Below are 15779 nucleotides of genomic sequence, written 5' to 3'. Positions count from 1 at the left end.
CCCAAATTAACAACATTCTAAAATGCTGTTATGCATTGCAAGAATACTTGAGTTTCCTTCTTATTATGTATAAATAAATAATCCATAGATAACAGTCTGCACTTACTATATTATTATACAACTAAATCCAAATCAACCTCCAATATATATTATACCTTGAATTAATTCAATTTATCAAAACAAGGACAACCCGCCGACACATATGTACACCCCACAATTAAATCACACTTCACAATTGTCACTCCATTTCATAGATGATTATCCCATTTCGATATATAACATCTCCTGATGAAGGCTAAAAAAAAAGGTCAAGTTGTGCTGCAATAATTCCCATCACTTCACACCAATATGCTTGCTCCAGGTCATGATACTGTGTATGGGTTCTGTGCAATAAGCCAGAGTACATACAGGTACTATGTATGGATGACAGATACATGCTACACTCTTCAGGTGGCACTAAGGTCTCATTCAGTAATTTTCAGTACTCTATACTGTATTATGTCTGCAATTGAAGTCCACAATCCACAAAAAAAATGTCCGTAGTGCATCTGCATTCCATATTTTTTGTGGATCCCCAAAAAATGGGACGCCGATAATTAAAATAAGGTGAATCGTATTATTTGCATAACATCCATAAAGTGCACAAAAAAGGCAGTTCTCATTGACTTCTATTAGCTAACTGTTGTTCAATTACAGTCCACACTAGGAAATGTCCTATTTTTTTGCAGAACAGATCACAGATGTATAAAAGTACGGATAGTGTGAATAAACCAGTGGAAATCAATGTGCCCTAAATTTGTCTGTAACTGCAGATCTACAATTACGGACAAATTTACGGAATGCGTAAAGAAGGCCTAACCACTACAAAGAAAATTAATAACTCAAGCCATTAAACTTTAATATGATGTTGTTTTATGTTTACAAATAGAGTTGATGAAAAGACAAGAGACAGAATAAGACAAAATAGAGGCACTAATGAAATCCTTCGTCATCCCAAACTCTGCAAATATTAGTCTATTTTAGATTAAGAAAATAAGCAAATTATTCCAAAGCAGATAGGCTGACAAAATGGGTTAAAGAGATTTTATCTGCCATTGGGCTTCTGACTACTAAAGAATGATATGAAGCTATAAGAAAAAAAAATCGTATTAAGATGATAACAGCATAAGGAAATGAAAAGCAGATATCAGTGTTATATGAAAAATAACAAACAAGACAAACAAGTTTCAAAATAATAAACCTTATTTTTTCCATCAATGCATGTGGTTCCATGCTTCTTTGTTTGTTATTTTAGCAATGACAGAGAATGGTGCTCATGTCGGACAACCTTAGGCTCTGTGCAGAGTGCATCTGGGCCTGTTTTCTGAGGTATACATTAGGCAGGTTTCCCTACAGCTAAATCCACAAATACCACAATAGAGGGAAATGGTGGCATATTTTCTAAAGGGGCATTCATACGTTCTGTAATTACAATCCATGCACGGATTATGTGCTACAGGCTGGAATTCGGAACGCCCAGCATTATGGCATTATTAGACAAGGCAAAATGATACATCTTTAGGGTAAAAATGAGAAATTAATTTGTGATCAACTTATAAACTCTGTAAGCACAAAGACAGCAAAAGAATCCTCCAGTGTGAGGACCCAATAATGGAGCAGGCGATATCTAAGTTTCCAAAAGACTTGACCCCTCCATGTTTCCCAATGAGTGCTGTAAACCTATATCTAGGCCACCCTTTTTATTCAAATTGAGCTCTCTTCCCCGCAGCTCCTGCTGAAACATGATCAGTGGGGATCAGCTGATTGCTGCATTAGCTTCAGTTTTAAAAGGACTTGATGAAACAATCTCTTCAAAGAAAAGTAGGGGTCAGTGTAACATTTTTTTTATACTATTTGGTAGTCTTGGGTCCTCGAATTCCAATGCTTTTTTATTTTGTTTCTACTCCGCTACCTCCTTTTCCAAAAATATGGGGATTTATTTGGATGAAAGGTGGAAGTGAACTTTATTTTAAAAAGAGGTGTAAATACTAGATTGAATATTTTTTTTATACTCACCATAGGCCACCCTCAAGACAAACACTATGTGAAGCTTAAATCACTATTAGTTTAAATACAGGAAAAACTGAACACTTCGATACATCATTGTGTATGTGTGTCAACAACATGAAGTAAGAAAATTATTCTAGCTCTTTTCCTGTTGTGTGAAGATCTCTTGACCTTTTAAAAGTCAGGTTGGGACTATAAATCAACCATTATACAAAAGCTATTATTCCAGAATTATCTCTGCATAGCTGAAAAGGTTAGAGAACAAGTAGCATATTTAACTCTGGGCGTTCCATTTATGCACGCTTCTTCCTAGAAATAAATGTCACTGGTTTTGTTGTCAAATACAGATCCATTGCAAGGCGGCAAGTTGGCACCTTCATTGTCTTTTTAGAATTTAGGTTCAAGTTGTGTAAAGTAAAAGGCTGCTTGGATACAGTATATTAATGGAAAAAACAAAACAAAAACAAAATATATGTCAGAAGATCTTGACAACATCATCAGGAATCCAATGACAATCCAACATGCAGGGGCGTAGCTAAAGGCTGATGGGCCCTGGTGCAAAATTTTAGCTTGGGGCCCCCCCATCTCACCAGATCAGGCAAAGTCATATCTAACGTTATATCCAATTACTCTAATGTGCCACCATGTTCTAATGCACTGTCACTGCCTCCACCTCATGTACTGCACTACTGCCCCCTATAATTAATGGACTGTACTGTGTCATTGTCTAATCATTGTATTCCAATCTTTGACTCTCCAGCTGAAAAACTACAACTCTCATCATGAACTGCCAGTTGGAAACAATGGGGGTTGTAGTGCTGCAACCTGAAGAGCCACATGCTGCAAAACTACAACTCCCATAATAAACTGTCAGCAGGGCACGATGAAGTTTGAACTTCTGCAACCTGGAGAAGTCACCTGATGTCACCTGCAGTTCTATGTAACACCACAGATAGCACAGTGGTATCTCTGAGTACAGATAATGTAAATGTCACCTGCAGTCCTATGTAACACCACAGATAACACAGTGGTATCTCTGAGTACAGATAATGTAGATGTCACCTGCAGTCCTATGTAACACCACAGATAACACAGTGGTATCTCTGAGTACAGATAATAAAGTAGCTGTCACCTGCAGCCCTATGCAACATCACAGATAACACAGTGATATCTCTGAGTACAGATAATGTAGTAGTCACCTGCAATCCACTTCTCTCCTCCGTGGTTTAAGTGGCTCCGGCAGGGTTGAGGCCCCTCCCCCACCGGATCACAACATTGCTTTACTCTCTGATGTTACTTGCAGGCTGTACAGTGATGTCATCTGACCTGGGGGAGGGGCCTCAACGCTGAGGAGAGGTGGATTGCAGCACAAGCTGGAGCTCAACGCTGTAAAGGTACGGCCATAGGACACAGCTTGGGCCGCCAACGCAGATGTCTGGAGGAGGGGGCGCTGGTACTTGCTGTCATCTGATTAGGTAAGAGGCCCAAACAGATGACAGCATGTGCCAGCGGGCGCAGCGGGACAAATTAGTGCAGTGCTTCCCAACCTTTTCCACCTCGGGGCACCCCTTGGGAAAAAAAAATTAGCTTGGGGCATCCCTACTAAATAATGTTCTACAAAATAAGAAAACCGTCATACAGGGACTCACAGGTGACGTCTTCCTTAATCTGAGGCGTCACTTTCCCTTTTCATCTCCATCCAGTCCAGTCCTCCATGATGATTTCTTCCAGCTACGTTTCATCTTGTCAGAACCTGCTAGACAAACAATTTAGGCTACGCACATTTCTAGCAACTTCCTTACCTTTCCTGCCCCCATGAGCTAATAATGCCCCCTAGAGGTTCCTCCATGAACTAATAATGTCCCCAGAGGTGCCCCCCATGAACTAATAATGCCCCCAGAGGTGCCCCCCATGAACTAATAATGCCCCCAGAGGTGACCCTTATGAACTAATAATGCCCCCAGAGGTTCCCCCATGAACTAATAATGCCCCCAGAGGTGCCCCCCATGAACTAATAATGCCCCAGAGTTGCCCCCACGAACTAATAATGCCCCCAGAGGTGCCCCCATGAACTAATAATGCCCCCAGAAGTGCCCCCTTGAGCTAATAATGCCCCTAGAGGTTCCTCCATGAACTAATGCCCCCAGAGGTGCCCCCATGAGCTAATAATGCCCCCAGAGGTTCCCCCATGAACTAATAATGTCCCCAGAGGTGCCCCCCATGAACTAATAATGCCCCCAGAGGTTCCCCCATGAGCTAATAATGCCCCCAGAGGTGCCCCCCATGAGCTAATAATTCCCCCAGAGGTGCCCCCTATGAACTAATAATGCCCCCAGAGGTTCCCCCATGAGCTAATAATGCCCCCAGAGGTGCCGCCCATGAAATAATAATGCCCCCAGAGGTGCCCCCCTATGAACTAAAAATGCCCCCAGAGGTGCCCCCATAAACTAATAATGCCCCCAGAGGTACCCCCATATACTAATAATGATCCCATAGGTGCCCCCATATACTAATAATGCCCCCAGAGGTGCTCCCATATACTAATAATGCCCCCAGAGGTGCCCCCATATACTAATAATGCCCCCAGAGGTGCCCCCTATGAACTAATAATGCTCCAGAGGTGCCCCTATGAACTAATAATGCCCCCAGAGGTGCCCCCTATGAACTAATAATGCTCCAGAGGTGCCCCCTATGAACTAATAATGCTCCAGAGGTGCCCCTATGAACTAATAATGCCCCCAGAGGTGCCCCCTATGAACTAATAATGCCCCCAGAGGTGCCCCCTATGAACTAATAATGCCCCCAGAGGTGCCCCCTATGAACTAATAATGCCCCCAGAGGTGCCCCCTATGAACTAATAATGCCCCCAGAGGTGCCCCCTATGAACTAATAATGCCCCCAGAGGTGCCCCCCATTAAATAATAATGCCCCCAGAGGTGCTCCCCATGAACTAATGGTGCCCCTAAAAAACAAACATCCTACTCACCTAATCCGGGCTGTGTGGCTGCAGGAAGCAGCTCTCCTCCTCTTCTGGGTCCATTTTGCGAGCCGCAGGGACGGGACCTCCGGCAGGCGTGATGACGTCACATCATCACGCCTGCCGGAGAGGTCACGTCCCGGCGTCCCATAGGCTGCTGGTATGAAGTGCCGGCGGCCTATGGGAGTGAATGTAGAAGCAGGACGCTGACAGGTCCTACTCCTGCATTCTGCTCGCTTTAATGTTCCGCCCGCTTACTGTGCGGGCAGAACATCAAAGCGATCCGTGCATCCCTAGAAGCTGCGCGGCCGCAGCTTCTCGAGATGCTTAAAGAGACAGTGTCACATTTCCCACCGGGAGACAGTGTCCCATTTCCCACCGGGGTCCCGCGGCACCCCTGGCGGGTTCTCCAGGCACCCCAGTTGTTGTTATGTATATGCTAAACAAGCCACAGCCATCAGTACAATGATATACTAACATGTGTATATATAACTATATATATATATATATATATATATATATATATATATATATATATATATATACCAACAAAACACAACAATCACTGAACTCAGGGAGAACAGTGAAAAATTCCAATGGAGTACTCACCTACGAGTCTCCATTGATTGTCCCATACAAAATTTAAATATGCAAAAAAGGGGTCCGTGGAGCCTCAGTTACGAGTCTCAAAACACGGGAATAGCCAGATATCCCTCTCTCCAGAGAAGGAAGCCCATTGCCAAGGGGTGCCTCCTAGTGGGGAAAGCACCAAACCACCCTGATACGTAGTCCCTCAGGTCCTCACTCTGTTGCGAGCTTTAGGACCTAAATAGGGAAACACCAGGGTGGCCCCTGTGAGTCAAAGTCTAACTCTGTGGCGAGTATAACAACATAAGACAAGGGTTACCAAGGCTAGGCATCCATCCACAGACTGCAGTTTCGGGGTATTTGCCCCTCGTCAGTGTGGAGCAGGATTCTGGCTACTGGGGCAATGATACTGCAGTCTGTGGATGGATGCCTAGCCTTGGTAACCCTTGTCTTATGTTGTTATACTCGCCACAGAGTTAGACTTTGACTCACAGGGGCCACCCTGGTGTTTCCTTATTTAGGTCCTAAAGCTCGCAACAGAGTGAGGACCTGAGGGACTACGTATCAGGGTGGTTTGGTGCTTTCCCCACTAGGAGGCACCCCTTGGCAATGGGCTTTCTTCTCTGGAGAGAGGGATATCTGGCTATTCCCGTGTTTTGAGACTCGTAACTGAGGCTCCACGGACCCCTTTTTTGCATATATATATATATATATACACTCACCGGCCACTTTATTAGGTACACCTGTCCAACTGCACGTTACCACTTAATTTCTAATCAGCCAATCACATGGCGGCAACTCAGTGCATTTAGGCATGTAGACATGGTCAAGACAATCTCCTGCAGTTCAAACCGAGCATCAGTATGGGGAAGAAAGGTGATTTGAGTGCCTTTGAACGTGGCATGGTTGTTGGTGCCAGAAGGGCTGGTCTGAGTATTTCAGAAACTGCTGATCTACTGGGATTTTCACGCACAACCATCTCTAGGGTTTACAGACAATGGTCCGAAAAAGAAAAAACATCCAGTGAGCGGCAGTTCTGTGGGCGGAAATGCCTTGTTGATGCCAGAGGTCAGAGGAGAATGGGCAGACTGGTTTGAGCTGATAGAAAGGCAACAGTGACTCAAATAGCCAACCGTTACAACCAAGGTAGGCAGAAGAGCATCTCTGAACGCACAGTACGTCGAACTTTGAGGCAGATGGGCTACAGCAGCAGAAGACCACACCGGGTGCCACGCCTTTCAGCTAAGAACAGGAAACTAAGGCTACAATTTGCACAAGCTCATCGAAATTGGACAGTAGAAGATTGGAAAAACGTTGCCTGGTCTGATGAGTCTCGATTTCTGCTGCAACATTCAGATGGTAGGGTCAGAATTTGGCGTCATCAACATGAAAGCATGGATCCATCCTGCCTTGTTTCAACGGTTCAGGCTGGTGGTGGTGGTGTCATGGTGTGGGGAATATTTTCTTGGCACTCTTTGGGCCCCTTGGTACCAATTGAGCATCGTTGCAACGCCACAGCCTACCTGAGTATTGTTGCTGACCATGTCCATCCCTTTATGACCACAATGTACCCAACATCTGATGGCTACTTTCAGCAGGATAATGCGCCATGTCATAAAGCTAGAATCATCTCAGACTGGTTTCTTGAACATGACAATGAGTTCACTGTACTCAAATGGCCTCCACAGTCACCAGATCTCAATCCAATAGAGCATCTTTGGGATGTGGTGGAACGGGAGATTCGCATCATGGATGTGCAGCCGACAAATCTGCGGCAACTGTGTGATGCCATCTTGTCAATATAGACCAAAATCTCTGAGAAATGCTTCCAGCACCTTGTTGAATCTATGCCACGAAGAATTGAGCCAGTTCTGAAGGCAAAAGGGGGTACAACCCGTTACTAGCATGGTGTACCTAATAAAGTGGCCGGTGAGTGTATATTATATATATATATATATATATATATATATATATATATATATATATATATATATATATATATAATAAGTAAAAGTCAAAAGTGCTAGGATTAGTAATTTACGCCTATTAAAAAATCTCAAGTCTTCCAGTACTTACCAGCTGCTGTATGCCTGGCAGTAGGTGGTGTATTTTTTCCAGCCTGACACAATAATCTCTGCTGTCACCACTGCTTGTTTCAGGAACTGCCCTAAGCAGTAGCAAATCCCCATAGAAAAGCTATCATTCTCTCCAGACTGGAGATAATTCCACTTCCTTTTTTTTTTTTTTTTTTTTTTTTTTTAAAGTACAGTAAATTCCAAATGTCTGGCACTTTCTGGCACCAGTTGATTTAGTACACCTTTAATAAATTTGTCGGAGCTGTGGCTGTGTGCCAACCACAATTTATGCCAGTTTCTAGTGTAAATTATAGTAAACCTGCCAGGCAGTAGGAGACCAGCCCCCTTCCACAAATCCCTGTCCACTTTTACAGAAAGTAGTGGGCACATTACAATCAAACTAAACAGTCTTGTTGCAAATTGCATCAGGCCACTGACAGAAGTGTTCCAATATTCTGATATGTCCCATTTACGGTATTTGCAGCAAAATGTAAAATTCTTCCCTAAAAATACTGCTGTAAATCTACACTAAAAGGGCAAATTCTTGTGGTCCAAAATTGTAAGAAATTGCCTAAAATTATTATTATTTTTTTGGGGGGAATTTAAAGCTGGTATATGGCTGACTCACGATCATGCTTGTGATCACAGAATGTAGCACATTGTTCCAAATTTGAGCTATTATTCCTGAATTATCTCTGCATAGCTGAAAAGGTTAGATAACAAGAGGCATATTTAACTCTGAGTAATCCATTTATGTACATTACTTCCTAGAAACAAAATGTCATTGCTGTCTCCTAAAAAAATACAGATTCATTGCCAGGCAGCAAATTTGCACGTTCATTTAGATAGTGTTCATATTCAGTGGACAATATGTAGTGGCATAAATCTGTCCTCTATGAAAATTGCCTGCAATTATTGCCTTATTTGGAAATTAATTATTGTCTATGGCTGACATACAATGGTGGTTATGATTACAGTGTTGGATTGGAGTTTGAGGCAGGGGTAATCACATGTGTGTCACACACTATAACTCACATACTATTCATTTCCAAAAAAAACCATGACAAAGTGGTAGTGTATGGGTCTACCTAAAAATGACTGTGAAAGTTAAAAAAGTTGTAAGATATAAATGCTTCACGGTGGCTTAGCTATGGCGGTGTGAGGACACACCTGTGAGGAGCTCCCGCCATAGAAACACAATACAGCGCCTTACCAGACCCCAAGTCTCCCCCTGTGATGCCCGTTCACCGCAAGAAGCAGCCCGTTAAGACCCCCGGTCGCCTACCCTGTACAGCTGCACTCCGGAACAGCCTTGAACGGTTCAGCTGCTCCTCAAGCCCTGACGCGCAGCGCGGCCCTGCACCTGTCATGGCGCCGACTCACAGGGAAGACGGCACGGACGCGGCTCTCTCACCATCGTCATCCGGGTGGTCAGTGGGTGAGAACTTGCTGGCAGGCACCCGATCTCCTTCCCGGTCCCCAGTCACTGACTGGGACCCTCTCCTTCTTCCTCCCAGAAGTTCTCTCGCGCGGCGCCATGTCGCAGGCAGTGGACGCCATGTCAGCAGGCACACTGCATAATGAACTGCATATGTTAAGGGAGCTCATACAGGCCCTACATTCCAAAGATAATATACTGAACATAGTGCAGCGTTTAGAGGCCACACAACAACAGGCCATAGACTCTGTTAAAGGGGACATTGAGCAATTATCCACCAGAACATCTACTAATGAGGCAAATACTGCAGCACTAGAATCTAGGGTGTTGCTGCTAGAACAGGAAGCACAAGCGAATCAACACCATTTGCAAACTATGGCGCTGCATCTAAATGACCAAGTAAACAGGGGAAGGAGAAATAATGTACGGATCAAAGGTCTCCCTGAACTCCCTAATGTACACAATCTTTCTGTCAGGGTGCAATGTCTCTTTAACCCCTTAAGGTCAAAGCCAATTTTCGTTTTTGCGCTTTTGCTTATTCCATTTTAAGTTTAAAAGTCAACAGCGCTTGCATTTTTTCACCTAGAGACGTATATGAGCGCTTATTTTTTGCGAAACCAATTGTACTTTGTAATGACAGGCATTATTTTTCCATAACATATGCTGCGAAACCGGAAAAAAATCATTTGCGCTGTCAAATTGAAAAAAAAACTAATTTGTTTTGATTTCGGGGAGTTTTGCATTTACGCCGTTCGTCCCATGGTAAAACTGACTTGTTATGCATGTTCCTCAAGTCGTTACGATTACTATGATATGTAACATGTATAACTTTTATTGTATCTGATGGCCTGTAAAAAATTCAAACCGTTGTTAACAAATATACGTTCCTTAAAATCGCTCCATTCCCAGGCTTATAGCGCTTTTATCCTTTGGTCTATAGGGCTGTGTGAGGTGTCATTTTTTGCGTCATGATGCGTTCTTTCTATCGGTACCTTGATTGCGCATATACGACTTTTTGATCACTTTTTATTACATTTTTTCTGGATTTGATGCGACCAAAAATGCGCAATTTTGCACTTTGGAATTTTTTTGCGCTGACGCCGTTTACCGTGCGAGATCAGGAATGTGATTAATTAATAGTTCGGCGTGTGCGGCGATACTAAATATGTTTATTTATTTGTTTATTTATTAATTTATATTTATAAAATGGGAAAAGGGGGGTGATTTGGACTTTTATTAGGGGAGGGGATTTTTTATTAATAAAAACACTTTTTTACTTTTTTTTTTACATGGACTAAAAGCCCCCCTGGGGGGCTTGTATATACATAGCACTGATCTCTCATAGAGATCAATGCTGTGTATATACACAGCAAAGATCCATCAGATCGGTCATAGATTGCTATGGCCTGCTGCAGGCCATAGCAATCTATTGCCGAGCCGGGATCAGCGTCATTCCGACGCTGAGGCCCGGCACGGGCAGAAGAACGGATCTCCCCCCCGCGATCGCATCGCGGGGGGGGAGATCCGACCCACTAGACACCAGGGATAGTGTGCATAAAGCACTTCAATGCAGCTGTCAGGTTTGACAGCTGCATTGAAGTGCTTAATTAGCCGGCGCGGCAACGGGACCCGCGCCGGCTAACAGAGGCACTGCCCGGCTGCACGTGTCAGCCGGGATCAGCGCCGTTCAGAGCGGGGTCCCGGCGGGACCCCGCTCTGAACACCCCCCGCGGCACCATGACGTATCAGATACGTCATGGGTCGCTAAGGGGTTAATCAACTAACGAACAGACCCGCAGATGCTACTGTCCGAATCGACAAGGATACATCAAGTTTCCAGAATGTTCCAGGGGTAAGTAGCGGCTCCTAGAGATGTCCTGTGTCGCCTGCATTATTATACGGGTAAGGACCTGATTCTTAAGGCGGTACGGGATAGTGGTCAAATCAGATTTGAGGGAGTGGACATCCATCTCTACCCTGATGTCTCTGCGCGCACGCTATATATGCGCAGGTTGATACAACCACTACTGTCTAAAATCCGTGAAATGGGAGCATGAGGAGGGATAGTGTCAGGGAGGTGAGGGATAACACCATAAAGGCCATAAACCTGATCCATAAGGCTAATCTTACGAATTCCTCACTTTTGCTCCTTTCCACGGATGCTGAAAAGGCCTTCGATCGGGTTAATTGGTCCTTCATGGTGGAAACCCTTAAGTTTCTAGGAATTGGTCCTGCGTTTCTGGCATGGGTGTCGTCTCTATATGCTGCACCCAGCGCCAGGGTAAAAGTGAATAGAATCCTCTCGGAGAGTTTCCAAATATATAATGGTACACGACAGGGATGCCCTCTCTCTCCCCTGATTTTTATTTTGACCCTTGAGCCGTTCCTGTGCTATGTCAGAGCGAATTGCGATATTGAAGAGCTGACTATCCATAATACTCACTACAAAATAGCGGCTTATGCCGATGATCTTATGTTTTTTATCTCCAACCCGCGAGTTGCTTTACCCAACTTAATGGCTGAATTTTCTACCTTTGCCAGACTTTCCCACTTTTAAATTAATTTTACGAAGTCAGAAGCCTTAAACATTTCTTTACCAGCGGGGGTAGTGGAAGATATCCGTGCATCCTTTAGCTTTACTTGGGCCGCTCATACTATCAAATATCTGGGGATTTACTTGGCCTCTGATCTTAGCACCTTGTACCAATGTAACTATGTGCCCCTATTTACAGCTATCAGGACAGACTGTTACCGCTGGACGACTGGTCTTCATACTTGGTTTGGCAGATGTGCCATTTACAAAATGAACATCCTGCCTTCATTTTGGAAATTGTGAAAAGGGTTAGACGAGTCGCATGGTCCCTGGGGGATGGTATGATACTAGTTATGACCCGCTATGTTCATGTATATTTCTAACTGATGATCTTTGTTTGTGTGGTGGGTACCGGTTGTGACTTGTTTGCCATGTTTGTGGTGATAAATAAAGAATTTTAAAAAATAAATAAATGCTTCACAACTAGAGATGAGCAAAGCAAATCTGGTGAATCAAAATTCACTGTGAATCACGCCGTCAATTTGCTTTGTTCTGCGAATTGACTTCCTGGACATTCGCTAAGGAAAGTCGCAAAAAAACAAAAAACAAAATGGTGGCCACACATGCTGTCTGGAGCATCACTGGGCGGGTGAAAGGGATTAACCATAACCCTTAACCATTAACCCTAGCGCCCATCGAATCAGCTGCAGGCCCCTCTGTTATGTCAGCACCTTCCCCTCTATATAAGGTGGAGAAGAGAGCAGGATCGCAGCTGGCAGTTACAGTACACCAGGGAGAGACTAACAGATTGATTTAGGGACAGAAAGGATAGGAGGGCTGATTGTTTGTTGTAGCTGTCAACCAAGTGTCCAGTTTACCAAGTGGGTGCCTATAGGAATTCATTGGGATCAGTGAAGACACAGTCCATATTATTCACTCACTGGGCACTGCAAACTCCTGTAAACTCCTATTGACTTATACCAATTCACTGGGATCAGTCAATTGAGCGTGTGCCTTACATAATCAGTGATCACACTCGACTCCTACTGTATTAAACAAATTTTGTTTCATTACTGAACTGAGTGTGCACTTCACTTAATAGGTGTTCCCACTTCACTCTTACTGGGTTATACAAGTCGGGTTTCATTACTAAACTGAGTGTGCGCTTTACTTAATCAGTGCTCGCACTTCACTCCTACTGTGTTAAAAAATATTGGTTTCATTACTAAACTGAGTGTGCGCTTTACTTAATCAGTGGTTGCACTTTACGCTTACTGAGTTAAACAAATTTGGTTTCATTACTGAACTGAGTGTGCACCATACATAATCACTGCTCACACTCCAGTCTTACTGTGTTAAAGTTCAGTTTTATTAGTGATCTGAGCGTGCACCTTGCATAATCAGAGCTCGCACTACACTCCTACTATGTTAAAGAAGTTTAGTTTTATTAGTAATCTGAGTGTGCGCCTTGCATAATCAATGGTTGCACTCCACTCCTATTGTGTTGTAAAAATGTACGTTATGCCACGGTGTCCACTGCTTTTTGGGAGAAAACTGATGTTACTCTGCTTTAAATTGTGATATGTACATTAACCCCTTCAAAACTAAGCCTATTTGGGCCTTAATGACCAGGCTAATTTTTCAAAATCTGACCTGTATCACTTTATGCGCTTATAGCTCAGTGATGCTTTAAAGTATGCTAGCGATTCTGAGATTACATTACCAATATGACCTCTTTATTCTGGCTTCATTTCATAAACATACTTTTTTAGGCTATGTGCACACTACGTAAAACTACGGTCGTAGTTTTGCGGAGTTGAACATAGCCTTGTGTGCAATTGGATCCCGGCCGGAGCGTACACACATCGTATACTCTCCAGCCGGGTTCTGTGCGGCGCCGGGAAAAAACTGACAGGTCAGTTTTCTGCGGCCGGAATTCAGTGAATTCCGGCCGCAGAAAGACCTGTCAGTTCACACAGCGAAGCAAGCGGCACCGGCCGCTCGCTTCACTGTGGGCTATGGGAAGCTCTGATGCGGGTGCGCGCTGATGCGCCCGCATCAGAGCTCTGCGGCCAGAAAGATCATCTCGGCCGGTACTTAAGTACCGGCCGAGATGATCCGGCCAGAGACCGGCCGTTCCGTGACCCGGCCGGGGTCACGAAACGGCCGGTCTTTTGCGTAGTGTGAACATAGCCTCAGGGTGTTATGGGGCTTAGAAATTTATCAAGCTAAGACAGAAGGACATGCACAGCTTTGAATACTGTTTTTTTAGAAGTGTGGGTGCACTATGCCAGCACATAAGAAGCTAAATGTAAGAAGAAGGAAAGGTACGTGCTATAATGGCAAGATTGGCACACCAAATAATGAAAATATAAACGTACTTTATTTATCAGGTACAAAATACAATAAGAACAAAGTCCCAATTAAAAACACTTAAAAATCCCAAACTCCAAGGAGAGCATATGGTCTAATGCAATTCAAGACAAAAAAAAACCCATAAATGATATATCATATTCCTATCATGTAGAACAGTATATACATATAAGTGTATATAGGTCAAAACACAAGACAGATAACCAAGTCCAAAGGATACTAAGAATACTAATGTGTATACAACATAAGAATAATAAAGTAGCTACGAAAGAAAATGACCAAAGCTGTATATCACCAAATCATAGTGGCAGGGGTAGATAGGAGTGACGTCTGAAGAGCCAAAACTGATTTTTTTAGGGACCAGTTATTTTTTTAAGTTGATTTAGGAGGCTTGTATACTGGAAACCCCCATAAGTGACCCCATTTTGGAAACTACACACCTTAAAGAATTAATCTAGGGGTATAATGAGCTTTTTGACCCTACAGGGGCTTGAGGAAAGTATTCACCATCAGGCCAGGTTCAGACTATGTAAGTGTGCGGCTGTATTTGCGGCTGTAATTGTGCGGCGGTATTTTTGGTGGTTCATGCGAACGCTGGAAAGTATAGGATATACGGCTGCACAGTGCACACTATCTATGAATCTATGGCCCGATCGTAAACGGACCCGTAAAAAATGAACAAGACCATTGTTTGTGGCTGAATACACGGCCCTGGATTGACAGGCGGTCCGTACGGAGTACTTCAAAAATAGCCGGCAATGATGCCGAATGCCGATGCCTCTAATAGTTAATATATTAAATTAATAAAACACATTTTCTTTGTAATAAAGACACTTTCGTTGGTCAATAATTTATTTCTAACGAATCCATCATTTTGCAATTAAATATACTGTTAAAATAAATAGATATATAAATAAATGTATATTTATCTATATATTTATTTTTTGACAGTATATTTCATTGCACAATGATGGATTCGTTAGAATTAAATTATAGAACAACGAAACTGATTTTATTTCAACCAAAATGTGTTTTATTAATTAAATATTAATTAGTACAGGAAGCTCCATAAGCCGTTAATTCATATTCCCGGCAATAGAGCTTTCTGTACTAATCATCACTTTACTTTAATTAAAACATCAAATGTTTCTTCTAATTATGTTATCACAATAGCATTATTAGAAGAAACATTTAGAATTATATGTGCGTTCAGCTGATTGGCTGATCGGCTGAGCGCCCATATAATTAGCCGGTCCGCTGTACAGTCACTTCATTGTGCTGCGGACCAGCGAAGAGGACACATCGGGGTGAGTATAGAGCTCTCCCCACCCCCTCCCCAGCACTGCACCCCTCCCAGCAAGGAAGGGGGGTCACTTAACCCCTTCCTTGCTGGGATGGGTGCAGTCTGACATCAGTCTGGCCCCCAAGGGGTTAAGGGGGATGCAATACATCCTTCCTTAACCCCTTGGGGGCCAGACTGTAAGCAGCGATCTGTAAAGATGCTGCATACTGTAAGGAGCACAACACCGCTCACAATGATGGGTGTTGTGCTCCTGTTTGTGTGTTTTTTGTGTGTTTCTCCCTTTGTGTGTTTTTTGTGTGTTTCTCCCTTTTTGTTTTTCAGATATCGGTATCCTGGGGATTACGTCGGATTCCGTGGACTACGTCGATGACCAGCGGTTGTGGTTTTTTTTGTTAATAAAATGGTCAATGAGGGGTGTGGGGGTGTTTTTATTTGAATAAAAACAT

General features: G+C 43.4%; 1 protein-coding gene across 1 annotated transcript in view; it reads right to left on the bottom strand.

Moving 5' to 3' along the window:
- Nucleotides 1–15779, bottom strand: part of NALCN (sodium leak channel, non-selective) — a 420693-nt gene that overhangs the window by 61695 nt on the left and 343219 nt on the right. The window lies entirely within an intron of this gene.

The sequence above is a fragment of the Dendropsophus ebraccatus genome, chromosome 5 (assembly GCF_027789765.1).
Source record: "Dendropsophus ebraccatus isolate aDenEbr1 chromosome 5, aDenEbr1.pat, whole genome shotgun sequence".
Lineage (NCBI taxonomy): Eukaryota > Metazoa > Chordata > Amphibia > Anura > Hylidae > Dendropsophus > Dendropsophus ebraccatus.
The sequence above is the reverse complement of the archived record's forward strand: the minus strand, read 5'-3'. Positions and strand labels throughout refer to the sequence as shown.